This window comes from Geotrypetes seraphini, chromosome 6 (assembly GCF_902459505.1).
Source record: "Geotrypetes seraphini chromosome 6, aGeoSer1.1, whole genome shotgun sequence".
Lineage (NCBI taxonomy): Eukaryota > Metazoa > Chordata > Amphibia > Gymnophiona > Dermophiidae > Geotrypetes > Geotrypetes seraphini.
This window is the reverse complement of record NC_047089.1, coordinates 91,425,646-91,448,802: the sequence shown is the minus strand read 5'-3', so window position 1 is coordinate 91,448,802 and position 23,157 is coordinate 91,425,646.

Genomic DNA, 23,157 nt, shown 5'->3' with positions numbered 1-23,157 from the left:
CACGCTTCGATTTGTGAGCGCCCCCCCCTGTGAACCGGCACCCTCCCCCCCGCGGTCCGGCACCCCCCCGCTGCCATCAGGCACCCCCCCCGCCGCGACCTGAGGTCCCCCCAACCCTCTTCTTACTTTTCTGTAGCCTCCGCAGCGGCACCGGCACCAGCATGTCCTGTGCGTGGTGCAGGTGCCTGAAGATCTGCTTCCTGTGCAGGCCTGAGAGTTCACGTTGAACGTGAACTCTCACGTCGAACATGTACTCTCAAGGCCCAGCACAGGAAGCAGATCTTCAGGCACCGGCACCACGCACAGGACATGCTGGTGCCGGTGCCGCTGCGGAGGCTACAGAAAAGTAAGAAGAGGGTTTGGGTGGGTTGGGGGGACCTCAGGTCGCGGCGGGGGGGGTGCCCAGTCACGGCAGGGGGGGGTGTCTGATGGTGGTGGTGGGGGGGCAGATGGTGGCAGGGGGGGTGCCCGATGGAGGCGGGGGGTTGCGGATCGCGGGGGGAGGGTGCCGGTTCACAGGGGGGCCTTCAGGGGGAGCAATGCCGGTTCTTATGGGGGGGGAGCAGCGCTGCTGGCCTCGGGGGGGGGGGGGGAACCTATCAAAGCGAGTTTCCATTATTTCCTATGGGGAAACTTGCTTTGATAAACGAGCATTTTGGATTACGAGCATGCTCCTGGAACGGATTATGCTCGTAATCCAAGGTACCACTGTACATGCTATTATATTCTCAGTGAGGTTTGTGAGATGTCATCTGCGTATGTATATAATGTTTCAAAGGGAGATAGATGGAAAAGTTTTAAAGTAGACATATAGATATTAAAAAGAATTGGGGACAGAGGTGATCCCTGCTGGACTCCGCATAACGTCTTCCAAGAAGATGACATGGTGCCATTCATATTAACAGTATATGAGCGAGATCGTAAGAATTTTTAAGAACCAATCTAAGTCTGTAGAATCAATGCCTATCTCAGAAAGTTGGTAGATCAAGATATCGTGGTGAACGACGTCAAAGGCTGCAGATAGATCGAATTGTAATAGGATTGCAAACTTATTACGTGAATGTAGTTGCTGAATCTTTGAAATTAGTGGATAAACATTTCAAAAACTAAGCAGCTCCTAGCCACCAATCTCTGTCTTTGGGATGCTTCACCCCTTTATGTCAATAATATTGCTCTGCTCTGAAGTGTCCCCCATAGTTTTCAGAGCTTCCCTTTATCCTTGGCTTTGAGCTTACCCTAAAGTATGAAATCCACCAGGATTCAAAAATAATCTAATCTTTTATAATCTAAAATGGCATTTATAGTCTGCTTTTCCTGGTCACAATCGGGTTCAAGACAGAATTCCAATGCCTAGAATAACATTACCTAATGATGATATAATATAAAGCTTTCCAAAACCCAGACAAACTGCTGGGTTTTGAAAGTCCATCCAGGCACTTGGACAGTCCTCTAAAAAGAGGACATGTCTGTGTTTTCCTGGATGTCTGGTAACCAGTGGCGTACCAAGGGAGGGAGGGGGCGGTCCGCCCCGGGTGCAGCCTTAGGTGGGGTGCACAGATGGCCAGGTCTGGAAAATTCCTGGGCTGCAATGGCGACGCCACTCAGCAGCATCGACAACGGCACTCAGCGGCATCGGCGTCCTCTCCCCCGCGATAGCACTCAAGTTTGGCCTCCTTCTCCCGGCATCAACAGAACTTCAGATCGGCAACAGGTGCTCAGTTAAAAGCTTCCCCTTACTCAGCTTCCTGTTTCCGCCCAGGCAGTTCAGTCAGAGGGAAGCTTTTGACTGAGCACCTGTTGCCGAACTGAAGTTCTGTTGATGCCGGGAGAAAGAGTCTGAACTTGAGTGGTGTTGCGGGGGGTGGGGGGGCAATTCCGCTGAGTGCTGTCATGGAGGGGGAGGGGCCTTGCCAATCTTGTTGTCAAAATCGGAAAGGTGAGGAAGGGAGAAAGATGGGCCTGTGGTGGATGGAGAGATTGTGAGAAGGGGACAGATGATGGAAGTGGGGAGAGAGAAGAGGGCAGATGATGGAAGTGGGGGGAAAGAGAGAGAAGGGGCAATGATGGAAGTGGAGAAAAGGGGGAGAGAGAAGAGGGCAGATGATGGAAGTGGGGGAAAGAGAGAGAAGGGGCAGATGATGGAAGTGGGAAAAAGGGGCAGATGATGGAAGTGGGGAGAGAGAAGGGGCAGATGATGGAAGTAGGGGGAAAGAGAGAGAAGGGGCAGATGATGGAAGTGGAGAGAAGGGGGAGAGAGAAGAGGGCAGATGAGGGAAGTGGGGGGAAAAGAGAGAAGGGGAGAGAGAAGAGGGCAGATGAGGGAAGTGGGGAAAAGAGAGAGAAGGGGCAGATGATGGAAGTGGGGAGAAGGGGTAGATGATGGAAATGGGGAGAAGCGAAAGCAAATGCTGAATGGAAGTGGAGAAAGAGAACACATACTGGATGGAAGGAGGGATAAAGAAAAAGGACATATGCTGGATGGGGGAAGAAGATAGAGTTAGTGAGATAGTGGAGGGGTGAAGGAAAGGGGTGGCATGCTGTGGGTAGACATAGTGAAAAGAGGAAATTTGAGGACTGCATAGTAAGAACAAATTTAATTTAGACAGACGAGAAAATAAAGAAGGAAGACTAGAGAAGGAAAGGGAAGAGAGAGAGGAGAGAGAGATGCCAGAGAACGGGTTAGGAGACAGAGATACCAGATCTGAGCGGAGGAAATGAGAAGAGAGAGATGCTAAAAAACACAGGGGGGAGGGAAAGAGAGATGAAAGCAGAAAGATGTCAGACCATGAGGGAACAGAGGGAAGATAATAGATGCCAGACCAAATGAGGGGGGTCTAGAGGAGAGATGGCAGGGAAGACAGACAATTTCTGGAAGGGGCAGTGGATGGAACGGGCTGATGCTGGATTGAAGAGACAGGGCAGGCGCTGGAAGGAAAAGAGTGAAAAGAAGATAAAAGCAGAAATCAGAGACAACAAAAGGTATAAAAAAAATTTTATTTCTATTTTGTCATTAGAATATATCAGATTTGAAATATGTATCCTGCTAGAGACATAACTGGGGACTGCAAAACCCAGGCAGTACTTCTTTAGCTTCCAGCTGGCTTAAGGCTCTCTCGGACCAGGGGGCATTCTCCTAACATTATTCCTCTCATGTGTGACTGCAGTATTCTGTTAGCATGATATTTCTGTGTAGCATTCTATAATAATTTGGCTTGTTCAGTTTTCTTGATAGTAGAGGGGATATATGTGAAGGGGAGAGGAGACAATGGTTTTGTTGGTCCTTGCTCTGTATATTTATATTTATACAATGACAATTGTAGAGAATATTGTTTCTTTTTATACTTTAATAAAATATGTTCAATATAAAATCATAACTGAGACTTATGCGGATGGGATCAGATGGTTTGCGGGGACTGAGCTTGAGGAAATGGGGCGGAAATATGTTTTTTAAATTTCAGTCTTAGTAGTTTGCCGGTCCACAAAATAATTCTTTTATTTCTTCCAGTCCATGGGTGTAAAAAGGTTGAAAAACACTGCTCTAGAGCAGAGTCGGCAGCTGCGCTGAGGTGCAGGAAGGTCCCCCGATGACTCATCTGCCAGCTTTGCTCCGGAAGAAGTAAGTTATGTCGGAGGGGTGGACCCGGCAGACGCAGTCATCGTGGGTCCTTGCCGCAACTCCCTGCGTCTGCCGGGTCAAACCCCTCCGACATATCTTACTTCTTCTGGAGCAAAGCCTGGAGTCATCGTGGGACCTTTCAGCACGCGGTTGCCGACTGCTCCAGAGCTAGTACGTCAGAGTGAGATGGACCGGCAGCCAGCAGCTACAGTCATTGCGAGAAAGGAGCAGGACTGCTGGAATGAAATAGTGGTGCAGGGAGATAAAGGGGGCTGGAATGGAAGGGTGGTGCTGATGGAATTGATGTACAGGGAAAGGGGAGAGAGATATAAGGGGGAAGGATACTGGATGGAATTGGATTGGAGGGAAAGAAAGGAGGCAGATGCTGATTGAAGAGGGGTGGATGTAGAGAGAAAGGGCAGACATTGGATGGTAGTGTGGCGGGTAGAAAGGGAGCCTATGCTGGATGGAAGTGCAGATGGGAGAGATAAGGGAGCAAATGCAGGAAGGAAATGGGAGGAGAGAAAGAGGGGAACAGACAATGGAAGTGGACAGAGAGGAGAAGGTACTAGATGGAAGGGGTAGAGAAAGAGGGCACATGATGGAAGGAGGGGATAAATAAAAGGAGGGCACATGATGGGGGAAAAGGATTGAGTTAGGGAAATAATGGAGCAGGTGAGGGAAAGAGGTGGTGAGATGTAGGTAGACAGTAAAAAAGGAAATTGATGAGAGGGTAGTAAGAACATAATCTATTCTAGATGGATGCAGAAAATAAATTGAAAAGGAAAATGAGGGAAGAAAGGGATTGCAGAAGAGAGATGTGGGAGAGGGAAGGAGAGGAAAGAGATGCCAGACCAATGGGGGGTAAAAGGAGAGATGGAAGGGGGTGGCATACAGTTTCTGGAAAGGGCATAGAAGGAGAGAAGATGCCATATAGGGGCAGAGAGATGGCAGACAGTGGATGGAAGGAAGAGAGTAACAAAAAGATGAGGAAAGCAGAAACCAGAGAAGACAAAGGTAGAAGAAAGATTTTCTATTTATTTATTGCTTTAGGAGACATGTGTCATGTTTCTGTGGTGTTGCATTAATGCAGAGTCCAGCTTTTTGCTGGTTCAATTTAATCTTTGTCTATGTATTTCTATTTTACCCCCCCTTTTACAAAACTGTGGAGCAATTTTTAGCACCAGCCGTGGTGGTAGCAGCTCTGATGCTCAGAATTCTATGAACATCAGAGCTGTTACCACCGTGGCTAAAATCAACACTACAGTTTTATGAAAGGAGGAGGGGTTTTTTGTGATGACATATTCCATACTAGGCGAAGGTGTTTTCTGTGTTCTGTGTGTTCAAAAGACATGGTTTTCTGTTAGGATTGATGGTGTAGGATTGATCTGTACTAGTCTGGCTTGTTTAGTTTTACAATGGGTGTATTGATGTTATACTGCTCACTGCATATGTAAGATGCTGCCTTTTCCTAGATACTCATGTGTGACGTGTGGCTTGTTACTAAAAATCATGTTTTTCGTACAGATGGGGGGGGGGGGCTGCCAAAAAATGATGGGCCTTAGATGTCACATATGCTAGGTACGCCACTGCTGGTAACCCTAAGTAATACCTTCAGCCACCCTCTGGAAGTTTACTATAAACAGATAACAGAATTGCCATCACTTCAACATGAAGCCAATAATAGTGATCTAAATAGGCGGCCAGGTATCCACCTTGTAATAGCTTTAAGATAAGAACTCTGGCCAGCCTGATTCTATTCAGGCACTCTCACTAATCAACACTTTAAATCTGTCCCAGGTGAAACTATTTTGCTATAGAATACTTTTATTCATTAACCTGACATGGCTGTATTTTGGCATGTGACTGTATCAGGAATCGTAACATATTTATACATACAAAGGCAAATATATATTTTAGCATAAACAGTACCGGTACATTAATTGTTGAGTGAGGACTAAATTTAAAATAAAATAAACTTCAGAAATAAAATATAAATAATTACAAACAAACTTTACAGATAGGGAAAATGCTTGAGTACCTGATTATAGACCACTTAGATAACTTGATAGGCAGTATATAAATACCTAATAAAAATAAATAAATTTAATAAACCCTGAAAAAATTGAATACAACAGATGTTAGCCATATATAAGTAAGGATGGCCATTCCGTTCCAACCAGATAAGTGCTGCTGAATATTAGGCCCTGTATTTCTAATCTCCATTTTACCTCTTTCATGTCTCAGTTTTATGCCTTTCATCCATTCCTCCCACCCCAGATCAAGTTTTTAGGTTTAGGTTTCCGGTTTATTAAAAATTTGATATACCACCTTATCAAATATCAAGGCGGTTTTACATGGTATTAAAAAAAACTATAAAAAATACATTAAAAACAGATTTCAAAACAACATCAATCAGACACACTGACAAACAATGACTTTTTGATACGAAGGGTAACTGGGCAGAACTACAATATTTTGATAGAAAAAAATGGGGAGAGGGTAAAACAGATGGAAGTTTCAGTTAAAAATTTCTTATACTGCCTAATCAAACTTCAAAGCGGTGTACAATTATAAAAATATTTTTGCAGCATACATCAACTGTAAAACAAAGTTAAAACTTAACAATACATGACTTCATTGGGGATTGTTAGTACAACAAAAGACTTAAACCATTGACAAATGAAAACAAAAGGAAACAGGTGGGAACTACAATATTCTGAGTAAAGAGAATGAATAAGGGACAAACAATAGGTAGAGTAGTACTTGTATTGAAAACGATGTAAATTTAGCCCTTACAAGGGTAGTTATGATTCAAAAGCATCATGGAATATAAATATTTTTAGTTTAGTTTTGAAATGATTTAGGGATGATTCTTCGTGTAGATAATTGGGTATGGAATTCCATAGGGAGGGTGTGGTCACCGCAAATATATTTGATCTTATTGTGTTAATATGCATTAAGGATGGAATGCTTAGGTGCAGTGGTGTAGTAAAAGGGGACGGACCGCCCTGGGTTCCATCCTCTCAGGGGCTCCAGCACCTCTCCTCCCTTTTGCCCCCTTCCTGCGTACTTCTAGAAATGTTTGCTGGTATGAGCAGCATCTTCCACCTGCTGTTCGCGCCGGCCTTGGCTCCCTTCTGATGTCACTTCCTGGTCGTGGGGCCTGGATATGACATCACAAGGGAGCTGAGGCTGGTGCAAGCAGCAGGTGGAAGATGCTGCTTATGCTAGCAAAATTTTCAAGAGTTATGCAGAGGGATGGGGGAGGTGCTCAAGTGGTGAGGGGCAGGGGTGCATGACACAGCAGGGAAGAGCGGGGAGGGGGGCACATAGCAGGGCAATGCCGGGTGTCAACCTCCCTAGCTATGCCAGTGCTTGGTGTCCTCATTCAGCAGGAAAATTGGAGAGAAATCTCTTTAAGGATTTAACCTCAGTGCTATGTCTTTGAAACAGAAGCCATCTTCCCTCCTCTCTTTTGGACTCAAGCACACCACCTCTTGAGACAACTAATACCCTGCCAGTTAGAAAGGTAGGCTAAAAATCTACAGGATCAAAATTCAAAGCAATTTAACTGTTGATACATACTTAGCAACACTTAATCAGTTAGCGACACGGAATATCAGCACTAACCACTAAAGACATAGCAACAATTTTGTGGGTGGGACAGGACGGAGTCAGCACTTATGCATTTGAGTGCCATTATTCGGCACTTAACTGACTGAGTTAACTGGACAAACTGGACTGCAAAAAACTCAGCCCTATTTTTTATCAGTTTTCACTTATGTCAGGGATGTTAAAGTCCCTACTCGAGGGCTGAAATCCAGTCAGGTTTTCAGGATTTCCCCAATGAATATGCATGAGATCTATTAGCATACAATGAAAGCAGTGCATGCAAATAGATCTCATGCATATTCATTGTGGAAATCCTGAAAACCCGACTGGATTGCGGCCCTTGAGGAGGGACTTTGACAACCCTGACTTATGTGGGTAAGTGCTGGACATTGCACTTAACCAAATAAGGAATAATCAGATGTACTAATCTGGATATTCAGTGCCAATGCCAAGACATGGCCCAGCATTCAGTATTAAGCCATAATGCCAGAAGCAGTCAAAATAATGCTGACCACCGCCAGCTGAATACATACTCCTACCTTTATTCTTAAAGATTAACTGTAAACTAGAATAGCTTCTGTAGCATCTTTCACTAGCTTCAGCACAAGAGTTCCCAAAATGTATTAGAAACTGTGCACACACCTATGGTTAAGTTTATGTTTGCTGCTTAAGTTATAATGTATTATTAGTACTCTGAGCACTCCAACAATTTTTAACTAATTCTTGAGCCTCAGCCCCACCACTCACCGCCTCAAAATACTTTCATCGCAGCAAGCTTTACGTGGTTATTTCCTCATTGGCTCATTTTACTTTCCACTTTTTCCTTTTCTTTTCAACTATTTTAAAAGTGCATTGTGCCTTATATTATTGCACGTTTCCTAATACTTATAAATCAAAGTGCTTAGTGCTTACTTATTTCATCAACCTCATACATATATTTCTTTTATGAATAAATAGATAGATATAAATAAAGCAAAATAACTTAGCTTTATCTCATTTAGTTCATTCATTCATCTAACTTCATACACCTTCAGTTTAGTTTGTTCGATTTGGGAGGGTTGGACCCGACATGTTTCGCCCACTGCTATTTCAAGGGTCCTCCCTATTACAACAAAGAAAAGTTTAGTAAAATTAATTCGTAAAACATGTAAGCCTTAGCCACTTAACTGTTCATTTTATATTCTTAGAAATAAACCTCTTTACCACAACCGCCAAAATCAATCCACCTCTCTCGAATCTCAACTCTAAAGATGGCCACGGCGTCTTCTAACAGACGTTTTTAAAGCCTATCTCATTACCGAATTACCCCGCCTCCTACTTTTTTTCCAGGTAGAATCAACCTATCAGAGAACCCTATTCAACTTCTTTATTCAGGCCCCCTGGTTCTACTTTCCCTAGACGATAAATCCATCTCTGTTCTTTAAAATTTAAAGTTCTCTCCGTATTTCCTCCCACCCACCCTTCATTTATTTTTTCAACCACCCGCCATCTTATAGTTTCTACCGGATGTTTTTTCTGAATCCAGTGAGATACTTTAGGTGCTTGCTCATTTTCTGTCATAACCCGAGATTTATGTTTGTTTAATCTCATTTTTATTGATCTACTTGTTCTACATATGTATACTAAATCATAGGGGCACAGAATAGCATATATCACATCTTTACTATTACAATCTGTATTAGTTCTTGAATATATTGTAAAGTTTTTTCCCGGAATTGGCCATTCTGTGCTCTTTATCGTCTTACTACACCACTAGCATCTCCAACATTTACCATGGCTGCCTCCTTTTATCATATTCCTTTCTACTTTTTCAGATCGAAATTTCTGAAAATTAAACATCTGTCCTATGGTTTTACCCCGACTAAATGCTATTATAGGAAATTGTTGTAAAGCAGAATGTAATTTCATTATGTGCCAATAATTTTTCATAATATTAACCAACTTTAATGTCGCCTGTGAATATGGTAAAACATAGGTTAAACGTCCTGATGTTTCTGATGAACTATCATTTTCTTTTTCTAACAAAAGCAATTCTCTTTGAGCAAACCTGGCTCTTAGGGTATCATCTTGAAAGGAAACGTTGTACTAACTCTTTTGCCTGTTTTTTGAAGTCTGTAAGATCCGAACAGATTCGACATACTCTTAAAAATTGGCTAATCGGAAGGTTATATTTCAATTTTTGTGGATGGAAACTAGCAAAATGCAGAAAAGTGTTTCGTGCCATTGGTTTCCGCTGGAGGGAAGTTTGACATTTCCCCTCGTTTAGAGTAATTGAAAGATCTAAAAATTCAATTTGAGTTTGATGGCAGGTCATGGTAAAAAACATTTGTTTATCAACAGAATTTAAGTATTCTATAAAGTCTCCCAATTCTTCCCGGATGCCCTGCCAAATAAGCAGGACATCATCTAGGAACCGAATCCAGGTCATAATTTTAGGGAAAAAATTGGACTTATAAACAAAAAGATCTTCATACTTGGCTAAATATAAAGTGGCCACTGAGGGCGCTAGGGTTGCCCCCATCGCCACCCCCTGTATTTGCTTATAGAAAGTCTCATGATATTGAAAATAATTTTCCTGGATCACCCATGTTGCTAACTTAGTTAGAAATTCCGTTGAAATTCGTGGTGGCTGGGAAAGGCGTTGCAAAGTTTCAGAGATGATTTCCAGGGCATGGACCTGAGGAATAGGGACAGTAGAACCAGGGGGCCTGAATAAAGAAGTTGAATAGGGTTCTCTGATAGGTTGATTCTACCCGGAAAAAAAGTAGGAGGCGGGGTAATTCGGTAATGAGATAGGCTTTAAAAACGTCTGTTAGAAGACGCCGCGGCCATCTTTAGAGTTGAGATTCGAGAGGGGTGGATTGATTTTGGCGGTTGTGGTAAAGAGGTTTATTTCTAAGATTATAAAATGAACAGTTAAGTGGCTAAGGCTTACATGTTTTACGAATGAATTTTACTAAACTTTTACTAAACTATATAGGGAGGTGACATCTAGTGTAACCAACCATGTCCCTTCAGGAATGTTCTCTTGATAAAATCCTCAAACAATGAGAAGTATCTTTCACAAAGGATTTCACTTTTTTAGCCTTTTCTCTCAAACAAAATCACAAAATTTTGACAAGGGTTCCAGGATAGACTGCCTGGTGTTAACAATAGGGCGTCCTGGTGGTCTAATAGTTTTTTATGAATTTTTGGAAGAAAATATATCCTTGGGACACGTGGAAACCTTTCTATTAGGAATTGATTTTCTTTCAAGGTTAGCTTGCCTTCATTATAATATTGTGTTACCCACTCTAGGATTTCACTCATGATCCTATCCGTAGGATAGTTTTTGATATGCTTTAGTGTCCTGTAATTGGCGTTCAGCTTCTTGATCATATTCTCTTTTATCCTTCAGTTCTGTGGTACCCCCTTTATCTGCTCGCAAAACTATGATCTCTTCATTCGCTCTTAGCTGTTGAAGTCCTAGATACTCTGTTCTTGTTGTATTTCTTATTGGTCTAGTTTTCCATTCTGATTCCATAGTTGTAAGGGCTGTCACAATCAATTCACAAAATGTGGATATAATTGGATTCATTGGTCCTGAGGGTACCCACTTTGAGGTCCCCTTACATAAAGTTCTTAAATTTAATTCTTCTTGAGATATATTATCCATTTTTTCGCTTGAACCTCCTAATTCTGATTTATCCACATGAAAGAACACTTTCAATTGAATTTTCCTAATAAATTTATGAACAGTAATATGTAATTAAAAAAAATCTGGAGAATGTGTCATTACAAAACCTAAACACAAACTTCAATGCTCACAGCTCTATACTTTTTAAACTGATATCAAATTATAAAATTATAAATGTAAAGTGCTCAGACCCAAAACCATAAACAATTGTGATAAACACAAACTATGGTTGCCATGGGATCATCACAGCGCCTTACTGTCCCAAACCACTCACATTGATAAGGTAAAATATATTATATTCACTCGAGTTTCAGTAACCCTTCCTCAGGAGGGGACACTGTGAACAAAAATATAAAAAAAATAAATAAATAATAAAACACATACATGAATCCAAAATATATAATGAATTGCCAAATAAATATCATTTTAAACTGTTTCGGGCTTCTAAATCTTTTAAATGTAATCTTTATCTACTCTCCAATACTCATTTGCCTACTTAGTTATGGCTGCAGTCATCTCGGACAGCACTGAGATCAAGACTGAATGATGAGCGAACATGTCCTTTTGGTGGTTCCTTCCTCTTTCCTTCTGACGTTTGGTGGAGGGGAGGAGCTTCTTTGGCATTTTAAACAGCTGAGTAGTATTGTTCGCTCATCATTCAGTCTTGATCTCAGTGCTGTCTGAGATGACTGCAGCCATAACAAAGTAGGTAAATGAGTTTTGGAGAGTAGATAAAGGGTTACATTTAAAAGATTTAGAAGCCTGAAGCCCGAAGCAGTTTAAAATGATATTTATTTGGCAATTCATTAGATATTTTGGATTCATGTATGTGTTTTATTATTTATTTTATTTTTATTTTTGTTCACAGTGTCCCCTCCTGAGGAAGGGTTATTGAAACTCGAGTCGGGGGGGTCATTTGGCTAATGGTCTTTATCAGCACTTTGTACCTTGCACCTGCATTTTATTGACTCTATGGTTGCACAAATGAACATCTATTAACCACTCCAAATAACAGATAAGTGAATATATCTTTTACCTTATCAATGTGAGTGGTTTAGGACAGTAAGGCGCTGTGATGGTCCCATGGCAACCATAGTTTGTGTTTACATTTATAATTTTATAATTTGATATCAGTTTAAAAAGTATAGAGCTGTGAGCATTGAAGTTTGTGATTATTTATCCTCACAGATTATTATATTAATTTTCCTAGCACTGTATTATTACAAAACCTAAACCATATTGAAAATGATTTTTGAGATGCTGAAAGGCGTAAGGAGGACAGGTTCACTATGATCGAGCTTGTATCGCTCTCGTTCGTGCAGTTCCTTGGTAACTGCTCTGATTTTTCCCCAGAGGCAGTGGACGTCCCTGTCCTCTGGACCGTCCCCCTCAGTTTATTGTATCTCCTTCCCCCGACGATTTTTCAGAAGCAAGATCACCTAATTCATCACTTAAGGCATCAGTGTCTACTGAAGAGCTGTCAAATGATACTTTTTTCTTCTGTGTAATATAATCAGATCTTTTATTCCAAGTATATACTCTATTAAATTAGTAATCTCTTTCATCTTGTTTTATCTTTTTAATTTTTCCTTGTTTTAAATTCTCTCAAAATTGACTTAACGATTTTTGTAGTTCTTCCCGTTGTTTTTTAAACTCTTCTTGAGACTGTTTTTCTTTTAATTCAGTTTCAATATCCCCTACCTTTGCACACAGCTCTTTTTCAATAGTTTCTGTTGTCTCAACTAATAATATCATTAAATCTCTGGAACAGCGATTCAAAACTACCATCCATTTTTCCCAAAATTGCTTATCAGATGATACCATCTTTGGTTCTTTCAGAATCCTAAGGCCCCTTGGAATCATACCTTTTTTCAAATATTGTACTAGAGTACTACTATGTAGTTCAGCCCGAATTGCTTGTTTTAAAGTAGTCTCTAATTCTACCCAGGTCGAATTTGTAGGGGCGGCTTCTTCTCCATCCAATAGAGCAGGAGAGAACTTTAAATTTTAAAGAACAGAGATGGATTTATCATCTAGGGACAGTAGAACCTGGGGGCCTGAATACAGAAGTTGAATGAGGCTCTCTGATAGGTTGATTCTACCCGGAAAAAAGTAGGAGGCGGAGTAATTAGGTAATGAGATAGGCTTTAAAAATGTCTGTTAGAAGACGCTGCGGCCATCTTTAGAGTTGAGATTCGAGAGAGGTGGATTGATTTTGGCGGTTGTGGTAAAGAGGTTTATTTCTAAGATTATGAAATGAACAGTTAAGTGGCTAAGGCTTACATATTTTACGAATGAATTTTACTAAACTTTTATTTGTTGTAATAGGGAGTACCCTTGAAACAGCAGTGGGCGAAACATGTCGGGTCCAACCCTCCCAAACCGAACAAACTAAACTGAAGGTGTATGAAGTTAGATGAATGAATGAACTAAATGAGATAAAGCTAAATTATTTTGCTTTATTTATATTTATATTCATAAAAAAATATATATATATGAGGTTGATGAAATAAGTAAGAACTAAGCACTTTGATTTATAAGTATTAGAAAGCATGCAATAATATAAGGCACAATGCACTTTTAAAAAAGTAGAAAGTAAAATGAGTCAATGAGGAAATAACCACGTAAAGCTTGCCGCGATGAAAGTATTTTGAGGCGGTGAGTGATGGGGCTGAGGCTCAAGAATTAGTTAAAAATTGTTGGTATGCTCAGAGTACTAATAGTATATTATAGATTATATTCTCTGTGCAAAGATTATTACTATACATTGATCATACATGCTGCTTAAGTTAGTCATAGCTGTGCTCTTTGGCCAGAGTAAGCCAGCATGTGGCAGAGAGTAGATGGACTATCTGAATCTGACAGTATAAAGTTCCACTACCAGCTTGTAGGTAGCATAAGCCATGGGAGAACTTCATGAGTTTCACATCTATCTGATTTGACCACTTCTTGCCCTCTATGCTTCATACTTCCTTTCAGTGGCCATCTTATTTCTTTTTGGAATGTACTTAGATGTTCCTGATCTTTATCAGAACTTGGCCCTCATCTTTCTAATCTGCATTATGGGATAGCCAGTTCCATTGCTGTTCTTGCTATGTTCTAGAACTGAATTTTACTATCTGCTCCTGATCCTGTTTCTTTGCTGCATTGTTCCTGACTTGATCAGTTGACTATGTGCTCTGTTGTTCCTGTTCTGCTTCTGTTTCTCTTCAGCATCCTGTACTACACTCCTGATTCCAGCATTGTGCAGATAAGGTTTGGTAGTCACTAGCACCAGAGGGATCAGCTAAAAAGGAAGGAAGGTAGCTGTCACAGGTGGAAGACTATGCCTTTCTTGTTCATATATCTGGGATGCTCTGTTCTGCAGTCCCATAAAAAATGCAGGAGATACTACCTTCACAGGATGTGAAAGCAGAAGAAAAACAACGAAGGTGACTGAATGGTGTTCAATCTTGATTATTGAATAAAAGGACTCAACACGATTGTGTTTTGGCCCTACATGGGCCTGCCTCAGGAGTCTCCCTGCAGGGTCAGCATCTCTCCGTCCCCCATTGCTAAGCGCTTCTTCTAGCGCTCACGACGAGAACACCGTCTCGGGCCTCACCCATGACTCTCCAGCTTTGACACTAGCCCACTCCCCATTCTGAGGTTCCCACTACTAACAAGATCATCACAGTCTTGGAACTCATGCATAGTCAGGAGAAACTTGTAATCCTTTGGCTGAAATGTTGTCCACAAGACTCCTGATGTTAGAAAATGAAAATACTAGAAAGTGAATCTCAGCACAGTTAGACCAGATGTGTAGAAAATGAAAACAGCATGAATGCATAGAAGAGTTAGCAGGTCAATTAAATTATGAAAGACTGTAAGTACAAAAATTGTTATGAGTTAGCAACCCTGACATGCACCTCTACACATATTTCATGACTCTGAAGAAACCTTGTAATTAAGCAACAAAGCATTTTTAAAAAATCTAACAGATAAAATATTCATATTTTATATATACAAGTATATATATTTTTTTACATCTGCTTTAACATTGTGTGCTCATGTGCTTCCTGTGACTTGAGAGAGAATTGAGCTCCAATTCTAAGTATTTTTGGATTTATTTTTCAGTATCTCAATGCAATTTCAATCTGCTTAGCATTTGATATTGTTTATATTTCATTTCCTGATTCCAGCAACTTCTGAGATAGAATAAAGCACATTAGAAGAGATCATTTATTGGACTCAAACCCACTAATTCTATAATTGTGCATGCCCAATATTTGGCTTAGGTCTGACTTCTATATATGGTACCAAAAAATATACGCCGACTAAAAAGTGCACTGAGTGCTATTCTATAAATAGTAATCTAAGTTAGATGCCATTTACAGAATAACTGGGATCCATGCTTAACTTTAGGTGCAAGGGTTAACACCAATAAAACCCTGGATCTAAATCCTTGCACCTAAATTAGGCATGGATCCCCTTTATTTTATAGCAATGTGCATAAGTTACAGGAATGCTCCCAATCTGCCCATGGCCTGCCCACGGCCACACCCCCATTTTGTATGACATCAGAAGGAAGGCTAAAACAATCAGGGCCTAAGCCCCTCCCAATGCATCCCAAGATGTATTGGGAGGGGGAAGGGCCACCATTGTGAAGAGGCAGCCCTATCGGTAGGAGTGAATGAGCATCCAGCCAATATTTCAGCAAAAGGCTGTAGGGATGTCAGAGGGGTGTTGGGGATATGTAGGGTGTTGGGAGGAGGGCTATTCTTAGAGGGGGCTGTCAATGGTGATGTAGGGGGGTTTAAAGTGGTGTCAGCCAGCAAGAAGCCAGCCTACACAGACTGCCCATGAGAGGGAATGGAACAGGGGGGAGTGAGGGGATGTCATAAGGATGTCGGAGGGTATGTGGGATATCGTGAGGGGACTATCCTTAGAGGTGGGCTGTCGGGGGAGGGGTGTGGAAAGGTGTCGGTGTTGGAGGTAATGTGTGGTGTTGAGAGGGAGGCTATCCTTAGAGGGAAGGCTGTCAGTGGAGATGTCAGGATATGTGGAGGGGTATCAGCTGTCAAGGAGTCGGCCTATGTGGAGAGCCCGTGAGGGAGAAAGATACAGAGTGTGTGTGGGAATGTCAGAGGAGTGTTGGGGGTATGTGGAGTGTCGGGAAGAGGGCTATGGAGGTATGAAGTCAGCCTACGTGCTGTTCTGATGCCATTGGTAGTGGCAATTGATAGTGGTAGACAATTGGATACGGCAAATGGTAGGATACAATTGGTAGGATGAAAATTGGTAGAAAGATCTTACCAACTGTCATATCCTACAAATTGTCTTCCTACCAATTGTCATCCTACCAAGTTTTGGGATCCCATTTAATAGGATGGAATAGCGATTCGGCCTAAGCACTGAGTATGCTCTCTGTACTGAAATACTTAGCTAATTTCAGGGATGGTTACAGTTGTTTGTAGGTGACTTCAATCACCAGATGTGGACTGGAGCTTACTTGCTTTGGCATATATTCCTGTACTAATGGAGGAGTCCTGAATACAGTAGCATAGTAAAGGGGGGGCAGGGCAGAAGTCCACCTCAGGCGCTGTCTTAGTTGCGATGCCAGCGCCCATCCTCCTCTCTGCCCCTGCTCCTTCCTAACCCCCTTACCCCGCTCATGCGCCCCTTCCCTTCCCTCATACCTCTTAAATTTTCCCAGCACGAGCAGTATCACAAACTTGCTGCCCGCGTCAGTGCCGACTCTCTCTGACGCCACTTCTGGGTTCTGCACCTAGGAAGTGACTTCAGAGGGAGAGCCAACACAATATGGGCAGCAAGTTTGTGATGCTGTTTGTGCCAGGAAAATTAAAGAGGTACTGGGTAGGGGAAAGATGGCACACACATGGCAAGAGGGGACGGGAAGGAATGGGGGGATGGATGAGGGGCACTACTCACCCTCGTTACACCACTGTCTTACAAAAGGCATTTTTTAGGTACCTACAAAGGGCATTTTTTAAGTACCTACTTAGTTTGCCCACCCAATGAGATGCTACACTGTGTTATTGGTAAATGCAAACTGCTACTGAGATCATGGTGAGGGAAATTTTAGGGCCTAATCATCAAGTTTCAAGTTTATTGAAATCTTATTATACCAATAAATCAAACTTCAAGGCGGTGTACATATCATATTAAAATACAAGGTTTTAAAAGTACAGGGTAAGAAGATAAGAACATAAGAATTGCCACTGCCGGGTCAGACCAGAGGTCCATTGTGCCCAGAAGTCCGCTCCCACAGTGGCCCTTAGGTCAAAGACCAGTGCCCTAACTGAGTCTAGCCTTACTTGTCTAACTTTGTCTTGAATCTCTGGAGGGTGTTTTCCCCTATAACAGCCTCTGGAAGAGCGTTCCAGTTTTCCACCACTCTCTGGGTGAAGAAGAACTTCCTTACATTTGTACGGAATCTATCCCCTTTTAACTTTAGAGAGTGCCCTCTCGTTCTCTCTACCTTGGAGAGGGTAAACAACCTGTCTTTATCTACTAAGTCTATTCCCTTCATTATCTTGAATGTTTCGATCATGTCCCCTCTCAATATCTTCTTTTCATGGGCGAAGAGGCCCAGTTTCTCTAATTTCTCACTGTACGACAACTCCTCCAGCCCTTTAATCATTTTAGTCGCTCTTCTCTAGACTTCTTCAAGTACGGCGACTAGTGCTGGACACAGTATTCCAGGTAGGGCCGTACCATGGCCCGGTACAACGAAATGATAACTTTCTTTGATCTGTTTGTGATCCACTTCTTAATTATTGCTAGCACTCTGTTTGCTCTTTTCGCCGCCGCCGCAAACAGGATGTTTGGAATGATTAAGAAGGGGCACCCGGAAGTGACATCAGCAGGAGAGCTGACGCAATCATGAGGAACACATTAAAGTTTTTGCTTTTGACGGTGAATAACTAGAAGTACGGGGAAAGGGAAGGTGGGGGAGGCACGCGCGTAGCAAGGGGAGGAGTGGAAAGAGGCAAAGGGGACGGAGAGGAGGAGGGGTGCCGGCGCCCTCACCAACAGGGTGCTCGGGATCGACCACCCCCCCTTACTATGCCACTGAGTCCTGCCTACTTTCAGATGCTGGTAAGCAAGTGAGGATTAAGTGACTTGCCCAGGTTCACAAGGGGCAGCACAGGGTTTGAACACATAGCCTCAAGGTAGCTCTAACCACTACGCCACACTCTCCTTTATAAAAGCAATATGCTAGGTCCTTGTATTGTGATGAGTTAAATAACTTAAAAAAAATAACAGACTGGTCACTTGGTCCCTCTGAAACTGGACTGATGCTAGTCATGCTCAACCCTATGACATTTGATATACTCAGGTTGGGTGAAATACGGCCAAAAAGTGATACTTTCATCACATCAAAATTTATTGTTTCATGTGTGTTTGACCTAAATTTCATAACTGTAGCCTGATTATTATTATTATTATTTTTTGCAGATCTGAAGCAAAAATGATGCAAACAGAAATTTCACTGCAAAAGACTACCGAGTAGAGATGAAATATCTTTTCCTATAAGGAAACTCAGCCAAATAAATTTACAATGGTATGTCAGTTAAATTAGGGGATGTGTCCTTCCTACTCCACAGTCATGAACTGGGTTGCTGCATTTAGAACAGGATAGTGGAGCTGAGAAGATTAAAAAAATGCTCTGGGAGACCAAGTGACAATTCCAGAAAACGGGATGCCATTCATTCCATGATCCTGGACAATCAAAGAATATCCACTAAAAAGATAACAGAGGCCCTGGAGAGATCCCAAGAATGAGTAGGCTATACAGTATTATTCTCAAAATGTTAGACCTGAGAAAGCTTTCAGCCAAATAGATTCCCAAATGTCTCAATGCTGACTAGAAGCGTGATCGATTGCCTGCCTCACAATCCATTTTGGACCGATTAGGCAGGATCCTGTGGGAATTTTGAACCATCTTGTAACTATATTTGTCCCTTCTGACTACTACCTCTTTCCTAACCTCAAGAAACACCTCAAGGGAAGAAAGTTTTCAAGCATTGAGGATGCCACATCAGCTGCGGACAAGTGATTTGCAGCAAAACCAAAATCATTTTTCTTGGATGGGTTAAAGAACAATGAAGTCATAATTGTGTGGAACTCAGTGGTGAATACGTAGAGTAAATAAATTTTTTCAATCCCATAACTTGTTGTTTTCTTTACAAAGCCAATGACTTATCAGCACCCCCCACCCCATATATCTATACTACCTCTATCTTCTGCCAAATTCTCTATTAAAAATAGTGCATTACTGTCATAGAAATTGACTGTCTTTAAATATCAATATTTTTCTTTATGATGAGTGTTTTGTATGGCTACAAAACTGGTACTTTCTTTATCAGTTATGAATAAATAAAACATTTATTATTGAAAGCCTTTGAAGTACAAAATGTTTTTATTTTAACAGCTGGTTGTGATGGGTCATTCTTTTTCATAGCTAGTTATTAAAAAAAAAAAAAAAAACGAGCACCCGTATTTAGATTTCCTGAAGTGAGATTTTGTCAAATAAATGTTCACTGGTCTAAAAAGGGCTATAGCCACCTTTTATGAAGCTGTGTAAGGGTTTTTGTTTTTTTTTTAAAAAAAAAATCGCAAGCGCTGCGGTAAAAGCTCTGATGCTCATAGAATTCCTATTAGCAACGGAGCTTTTACCACAGCGGTCTGTGATTTTAAAAAAAACCCTTATGTAGCTTGATAAAAGGAGGCCTAAATTAAGCACAGGTTAATTAAATTTTATCCTAATGATTCAGTATTCGAATTCTCTGGTTAAATCAAAGTCAAATGTATGAAAATTTATTTTTGAAAAATGGGTCCAAGACCTGTTCAAAATGAATGGTAAATCCAACTGCAGTATCCTACATTCATTCCCTTGTACAAAGGGACTCTGGTTTGTGTTCAAGAATTGTTAGGAACAAACATCCAAATTCTTTAAAGTCCGCTTAAAATTAGGTGCTTATATCAGTGCACCTAACCAATGTAGATGCCTAATTTAATTGATTTATAACTTAAATGGCATTTAACATTTCATAATTGGTATAATTGAACTTAACTGGAAGTTAGGTGCCTAACTTGGTAGGCATGATTCTATAAAGGTTAGGTGGCTTGTCAAAAGTGTCTTTCTAAAAGTTGGCATGATTAGAGGCGGATCATGGGCATTATTTGAAGTAGAGAATGACAGGGGGACCGTTTACCGTGGTAAATCATGGATCACCGCAGTAAATCCTCAGGAATAGAGATATTTGCAACTGGTTTACCGCAGGAATGGGGACAAAACCTTTCACTGCCCCGCGGGAATGGGGACAAGACCTTTTACTGCCCCATGGGAGCCGTAAAAAGTCTTACTCCTGTGGTAAAAAAAAATTGCACCCGTGTCAGACTCGGCATCTTCTCCCCAGCTCCTCTTGCACCTATTTTACCTTCAGGAGCCAGCCATGCCACAATGAAGATAGAAGGAACCTAAACCCAAAGCCCGAGACCAATGTGATTTGAAGAATAAAATTACCAGACAGCAAAAAGAAAAAAAATAAATTTATTTTATATTTCGTGATTAGAATATTTCAGATTTGAAATATATATCCTGCTAGAGCTGGTATGAGACATAACTGGGACCGCAAAGTCCAGGCTGTGCTTCTTTAGCTTCCAGCTGGCTTAGGGCTCTCTCTCTGACCAGGGGGCAGTTGCCCTAGTTGCACCTTCCTAACATTATTCTTGCCATGTGCGACTAAAGTATTCTGTTAGCTTGATTTTTCTATGTAGCATTCTGTAGTAATTTGGTTTGTTCAGTTTTCACAATAGTGAAGGGGATATTTGTGAGAGGGAGGGGAGATGGGTTTTGTTGAACCTTGCTCTGTTTTATTTGTGTTTATAAAATGACAATTGTCAGAGGAGAAGCTTCCGCCCATACACACGCGACTGCAGGGCGGCACAGGCAGGCTTCTCCGGCATCAGTTTCTTTTCTAAAGTGCCGCGAAGGTGAGGGGGAGGGAGGGATATAGATTTGGCCGGAGGTAGGGGTGGAGGGAAGGTGCCGCGCGCACCTTCCCTCTCTTAAGTTTCTTTATGCCACAAAGGTAAGGGGGAGGGAGGGAGATTCTCGGGCTGCTGAAGGGCGGTGAGGTGATAAGAGGGAAGGGTGGATGCTGCGGGGACGGGGCGGTAAAGGGGTTGGTGGTCTAGTGATGGGGCAGTGACGGGAACAGATTTTTTTCCCCGTGTCATTCTCTATTTTGAAGTTAGGCACCTGTTTTTGACTTAGGTGCCATTGTGCGCCTAACTTAGGCACACACATTTAGGCCAACAAAACCCTAGCATAAATATGGTTCGCCTGAAAGTTAGGATGCCTAGTGATGCCTAATGCCACTTAGGTGGTGCTAAGTGTGATACTATATAGTGTGCCTAACTTTTATAGAATTGCGCTTAACACTACACTAGTTGGCACTAATTTTTTAGGTGACCTATATAGAATTAGGCCCAAAGACCTGGATTCTATAAACAGATTCTCAATTCTAGGCAGCCAACTGCTGCCTAACCAGCCAATTGGGATGTATGTTTTCTAAAAAAAACCAAAAAAAAACCCTCCTGAGGTTGGCCTCCTACATTGGAGGCACCTCCAGGAGTCTAGGGAGGCGTGCAAGCCCGCCTAAGCATGCCTAAAGGTAGAACGAGACTGATGAGCTTAACATGGTAAGGGATCTCCCTGCCATGATAAGCTTAGCAACCACACCTGGCCACCCATCGCCATACATCGCCAGCAGGAGGGATGCATAATCTCTCCTGCCAGAACCCTCCCCCCCCATGGCAGGAGAGATGCCCAATCTCTCCTTCTGGATACCCCCCTCCCCAATCCCACCTGTCCGGCACCCCTGTACCAACCCCAATGTTCCCTGGCAGGAGGAACCCCACCCCAATGATAAGAAGCAGGAGGGATGCCCAGTCTCTCCTGCCGATACCCCTACCCCCCAAAAGTATGCTTTTTTCCTTACAGACAAATTCATGGTGTTAAGGTAAGTTAGCTTTAATTAGATCTTTTGCAACAACAATCTATAAGGTAATACTTAGCTTGGATGTAGCAATAACTGCATTTTTCAAGCCAAGAAAATAGATACTGTCTGTGTGTCAGAAGCTCCTATATCCCCTGGGGCGACTTCAAATAATGCTAAAATAGCAGGTAGCTCCTTGCATGGCTAATCATAGCATCAAGGCCTTGAGCAAGTGGAGATAGTTTACCAAGTATCATAGTTTCCAGTTGCATTGAGTTCCTTCCAAGAGAAATGTGTTTAATTTATTGTTCAGTTTCTACAAAAATTGTTGCATACTCCCTTTTTTGTTTGAAAAACACTAAAAAGAGAATCAAACTTTCTCATATACTGATAAACCTGCTATTAATTATTTTCTTTTCTTTTGAATTCTACAGTTAGTTTAAATTTTTTTAAAAATGTTAAAACTGCTAGGTAACCATCTGGACCTAGGCCTGATGGAAGCAAAGTAAGTGGGAAACTTATCAAGGTCTGGTATAAGGCATTTCTTTTTTTAAGTACAACTATTTTATTGCTTTCAAATTGTTTTCACAGCTCATTGTAGTGAACATAAGAACATAAGAACTGCCATCTCCGGATCAGACCCTGGGTCCATCAAGTCCGGTGTAACTTGGTGAAAACGTAGTCACCCGTATCCCTCTATGCGCCTTTCGAGGAGATGTGCATCTAACTTGCTCTTAAATCCTAGAACGGTGGGTTCCGCAGCAATCTCCACTGGGAGAGCGTTCCAGGTGTCCACCACTCGTTGTGTGAAGCAGAACTTCCTGGCATTTGTCCTGGGCTTGTCCCCCCTCAGCTTCAGTCCATGACCTCTTGTCCTAGTCACATTTGACATTGTAAATAACTTTTTGTCCTGCTCTATCTTGTCGATTCCTTTTATTATTTTAAATCTCAATCAGATCCCCTCGCAGTCTCCTCTTCTCAAGGGAGAACAGTCCTAGTTTTCTAAGTTGTTCTTTGTAGTTCAAGTTCTCCATACCTTTTACCAGCTTCGTTGCTCGCCTCTGCACCCTCTCGAGCAGTTTTATATCCTTCTTTAGGTAGGGAGACCAGTGTTGGACACAGTATTCCAAGTGTGGTCTGACCATTGCTCTATAAAGCGGCATTATGACCCTCTCCGATCTACTTGTGATTCCCTTCTTTATCATGCCCAACATTCTATTTGCTTTCTTTGCTGCTGCCGC